Source organism: Penaeus vannamei, chromosome 9 (genome assembly GCF_042767895.1).
Source record: "Penaeus vannamei isolate JL-2024 chromosome 9, ASM4276789v1, whole genome shotgun sequence".
NCBI lineage: Eukaryota > Metazoa > Arthropoda > Malacostraca > Decapoda > Penaeidae > Penaeus > Penaeus vannamei.
Window position 1 is genome coordinate 30,712,624 of NC_091557.1, and position 5,000 is coordinate 30,717,623.

The 5,000-nt window shown below is 49.2% G+C and overlaps 2 protein-coding genes across 4 annotated transcripts in view; one reads left to right on the forward strand and one right to left on the reverse strand.

Moving 5' to 3' along the window:
• Positions 1 to 5,000, reverse strand: part of LOC113820188 (carbohydrate sulfotransferase 1) — a 49,281-nt gene that overhangs the window by 13,946 nt on the left and 30,335 nt on the right. The window lies entirely within an intron of this gene.
• The window catches only part of LOC113820187 (solute carrier family 35 member G1), a gene marked incomplete in the record, with an annotated part of 60,138 nt that overhangs the window by 8,015 nt on the left and 47,123 nt on the right, over positions 1 to 5,000 (forward strand).

A 5,000-nucleotide genomic window follows, 5' to 3' on the forward strand; every position in this document is an offset into this window, starting at 1 on the left:
TATCCCAGATTTTAAAGCTCGTAAGAGTACACACACAGAGAGAAAATACATATACAGACAATAGCATTAATCATGTTAAAAATAATAAATGAATAAAGTTGCAATGGGAAAAAAATAAACCGAAGACTATAATTTTAAAAAGAAAAATGTTCAAGTGAATAAACAGAAAAGTGCGAAAAAAACAAATAATTATATTTTCTACGCTTTTTTATCTTTTCTTTACTTTAGTGTATTTTTTTATATAATTATTTTCTATAATTTCATTGATTATGCTGCTATATCATTGATATTATAAGTTAAGTACTTTTGATTACATTAATGATTATAACATATTGATTTAATTGATAATTGTGTGATGATTGTATCTTGTTTATTACTAATAACATATATTATTAATTATGCTATATCTTATTGATTACTTTTTATTTTTATCCTTTACTATTATTTTTATTTGATTACATCTCACAGAGTATGCCACAATCTATTAATTATTTATTATTCCATTGCTTAGTTCTTACTTAATTGTTATTTCTTCTTTAATTGTTATTTCTTATTTGATTGTAATTTTTTTATTTAATTGTCATTTCTTTTTTTCTTATTTAGTTGTTGTTTCTTATTTAAGTTTCGTATTTGATTGTTATTGCTTATTTAATTGTTATTTATTATGTTATTTTTATTTATTTAATTGTTATTTACTTAATTGTTATTTATTTAACTGTTATATATTTAATTGTTATTTCTTGTTTAGTTGTTATTTCCTATTTGTTATTTCTTGTGTAGTTGTTATATCCTCTCTGTTATTTCTTATTTAATTGCTATTGTTATTTTTATTTTCCTACGTCCACGCATGACTTTACTCGGCGGCAAAAACAAGAGGCGAGCGCCGGCCACGAGGCCTGTTCTCTCGCGGCCCGGGCTCGAAGGCGGCGTCTCCTGCCCGGCTCCTTCTCCGACTCGGCGAAGAACGAAGGAAGGAAGGGAGGGAGGGAGGGCGGGAGAAGAAGAGAGAGAGGGAAGGGAAGGGGAAGGAGAGAGAGGGGGAGGGAGGGAGGGGAGAGTGGGAGGGAAGGGGGAGAGAGGGAGGAGGAGAGAAGGGGAAGGGAGAGAAGGGGAGGAGGAGAGGGAGAGGGTGAGGGGGAGAGGGAGGGAGGAAGTGGTAAAGGGGGGGCAGAGAGAGGGAGAGGGGCAGGAGAAGGGAGAAGAAAGAGCAAGAGTGGGAGTCGTAGTAGGAAAAAAAGAAAATGAGGAAGAAGGCGAAGAAAGAGAGAGAGAGAGACAAAATACATCATCCGCCTTTTCATTTACATTCCCCACCCTCCCCAACCAACCCCACCCCCCATCCACCACCCACCCACCCACCCATCCTCTTCTTGTCTTCTTATCCCTCCTTCGTAAATATACAAATGAAAAAAAAGAAAAGAAAAAAAAAGAAAAAAAAAATATGCATCGCTTTGCACGCGGGGAGAAAGTTGTCCAAGGGCAGCTAACGGAAAAACGTCTCGGGCATCTGGGGGCGGGTCCTGGCGTAGTGGGAGGGGGATGGGCGGCGGGCGGGAGGGAGGGGGATGGGGGATGGGCGTGAGGTAGGGGGGAAGGGGGAAGGGGGATGGGGGATGGAAGGGGGGTGGGCGGGGGTAGGGAGGGAGGGGGGGGAGGATCGGCGGTAGGGGGGGGAAGGGGGTGTGGGCGGGGGGTAGGGAGGGAGGGGGGGAAGGGGATGGCGTGAGGTAGGGGGAAGGGGGAAGGTGGATGGGGGATGGAAGGGGGCGGGTCTTGGCGTAGTGGGAGGGGGATGGGCGGCGGGCGGGGGGAGGGGGATGGGGGATGGGCGTTAGGTAGGGGGGATGGGGGGGGCGTGGGGAATGGGGGAAGGGCGTGGGGATGGAAGGGGAAGGTCTTGGCGTAGTGGGAGGAGGCTGGGCTGCGGGATGGGGGAGAAAGGAGGATGGGCGGGGGAGGGGAAGGGGAAGGGGGGGAAGGGGGTGGGCGGGAGGGAGGGGGAAGGGGGATGGGCGTGAGGTAGGGGGAAGGGGGATGGGCGTGAGGTAGGGGGGAAGGGGGATGGGGGATGGAAGGGGGTGGGCGTAGGGTTGGGGGAAGGGGGAAGGGGAATGGGCGGGGGTAGGAGGATGGGCGGGGGTAGGGGGAATGGGGGATGGGCGTGGGGGAGGGGGAAGGGGGATGGGTGTGGGCGGGGGAATGGGGAAGGGGGATGGGCGGGAGGTAGGGGGAAGGAGGGTGGGCGTGGGGTAGGGGGAAGGGGGATGGGCGTGGGCGTGGAGAAGGGGGAAGGGGGATGGGCACGAGGAACAAGGAAGGATGATGGGCTGTGGGCGTATGGTAGGGGTGGGGACAAGGGATGGGCTGTGGGCGTATGGCAGGTGGGAAGTGGGATGGGCGGTGGGCGTATGGCAGGTGCGAAGTGGGATGGGCGGTGGACGTATGGCAGATGGGAAGTGGAATGGGCGTGGGGAAGCGGGAAAGGCGGTGGATGTGGGCGTGGAGATAGGGGATTGGTGGTGGGCGTGGGGGATGAGAGTGGGCGTATGGCAGGGGAATGGGGGTTGGTTGATAGGTGTGGGATTGGGCGGTGGGCGTTGGAGCGGGGGAATGTGTTTTTTTTTTTTTTTTTTTTTTTTGGGGGGAGTGAGTCTTTTGTTTTCTGCTTGTTTACTTATTTCTCTTTCTGTGTTTGTTTGGCTTTCTGGCTTAAAAGTTTCTCGGAGTTTCTTTTGTTTCTCTCCCTCCTTCCCTCGCTTTCTATCTGCCTATCTATCTCTATTTATCTCTTATCTTTCTATATCTCTCTTTCTCTCTCTCTGTTTCCCGGTCTCTCTCTCTATCTATCTCTGTCTCTATCACTATATCTCTCTTTCTTTCTCTCTCACCGTTTTTCCCTCTTTCCCTTTCTCACCTTTATTCATTCTTTCCCTCTCTTCCTCTTTCTTTATCATTTTTTATCCCTCTTTTCCCTCTCCCTTTCTCCCTATCTCATTTTCTCTGCCTTTCCCACTCTCTCAATCTCTCTGCCTTCTCCCTCTCTCCCTTCCTTCCTCCGCCCTCTTCTTTCCCTTTCCCTCCCTTTCCTTCCCCCTCTCCCTTTCCTTCTCCTCTTTCTGCCTTCCCTCCCCTTCTCCCTTCCCTCCCTCTCACCCTTCCCTCTTCCATCCCCTTCACCTTTCCTTCTCCCTCTCTCCATTCATTCCCCCTCTCCTTCCCTCTCTCCCTTCTTTCTCCCCCTTCTTTCCCCTCTCCCTTCTTTCCCCCTCTTTCCCTTCTTTTCCCCTCTCCCTTCCTTCTCCCTCTCTCCCTTCTTTCCCTCCTTTCTCCCTTCTTTCCCCCTCTCTCCCTTCTTTCCCCGCCATTCCCCTCTCGCTTCTTTCCCCCCACCTGTCTGCCTCAGCGGGTGCCTATCCAGGTGTAAGTCCCTTTACTTTCACCCAAACACAGTTCAGTTTCTCTCGCTCGCTTAACTCCTTGTTCTTGTTTGGCAATGCGGCTGTAGCGGCTGTAGCGCGTTTTGTTGAAGGGCTTTGAAGTGCTTGCGATATCGAGGGGGTTGTTGAAAAATCTGTGAAGGGGTTGGGTCGGTTTCGGGGATGTTAAGAAAGGGAGTGAGAGAGATGGGAAGGGAAGAATAGAAGGGAGGAGAGGAGAAGAGAGAGAGAGGGGTAGGGGAAGAGATAGATAGAAAAAGAGAAAGATAGATAGAGAGAGAGACAGAAAGAAAGAAAGAGAGAGAGAGAGGGGGGGGGGGGAGAAAAAAAAAGGAAAAGAAATATTTCCGTGTGGTTTAGTCTGTAATGGTGCCTCTGCTTTGACGTCGATGTTATGACGGTCTGTTTGTATGAAATGATTGTCGTATTTTTCTTTTCTTTTTTTATATCACGGTTGTTATTGTTTGTTTATGCATGCGACGTTTTCTCTCTCTCTCTCTCTCTCTCTCTCTCTCTCTCTCTCTCTCTCTCTCTCTCTCTCTCTCTCTCTCTCTCTCTCTCTCTGTCTATCTCTCTCTGTGTCCCTGTCTCTCTGTGTGTCTCTCTCTCTCTCTCCCTCTCTCCTCTCCCTCTCCCTCTCCCTCTCCCTCTCCTCTCCCTCCCTCTCCCTCTCCCTCTCCCTCTCCCTCCCTCTCTCTCTCTCTCTCTCTCTCTCTCTCCCTCTTTCCCTCTCCGTCTCCCTCTCTCTCCCTCCCTCCCCCTCCCTCCCCCTCCCTCCTCCCTCCCTCCTTCTCTCCTCCCTCCCTCCTCTCCTCGATTGACTGACTGATTGAAGGATTTACATGCGATTAGACCTCACGTGACAGCGATTGGTAAGAGAGTATGATCGCGGATTTTTCATAGGATTCGATTTATACTTTCATGTTTATTGGCTTTCGAGTTCGCGTGTCGTTTTTTTTTTTTTTTTTTTTTTCTTTTTTTTCTTTTTTTGGGCTTCGGAATAAGGTGGGAATTTTTCTCATGGCGAGTGTGGATTTTTTTTTCTTTTTTGTATATGTGTGTGTCAGTGGGTTTGGGTGTGTGTGTGAGTGGGTGTGGGGTGTGTGTGTGTGAGTGTGTGTGTGTGTGTGTGTGTGTGTGTGTGTGTGTGTGTGTGTGTGTTTGTATTGTGTGTGTATGTGCGTGTTGTGTGTTTGAGTGTATGCTTGTTTGAGTGTGTGCGCGTAACTATGAGCGTATCTGTGTACGTGTGTTGTCCGCCGAGAGACGTACATGGGTGCGTGGGACTGTACGTGTATGCGAGTAAACCGTGTGTGTGTCCAAGTCGCACTTTCTTGGGAAATCCTCACACGATGTAAATCAATCCGTTCTTTACCCCCCTCCCCCCCCCTCCTACCCCCTCCCCCCTTCTTTTACCCCCTCCTCCACCTCCACGTCTCTTCTAACCTCACCCCCTCCCCTTTCCTCCCCATTACACCCCCTCTCTCTCTTTCATCTCCATTAAGTTAACCTCACGCCAACCATTCTCATCCCCCTCCTCCCTCCCCCATCCCTCTCTTATCT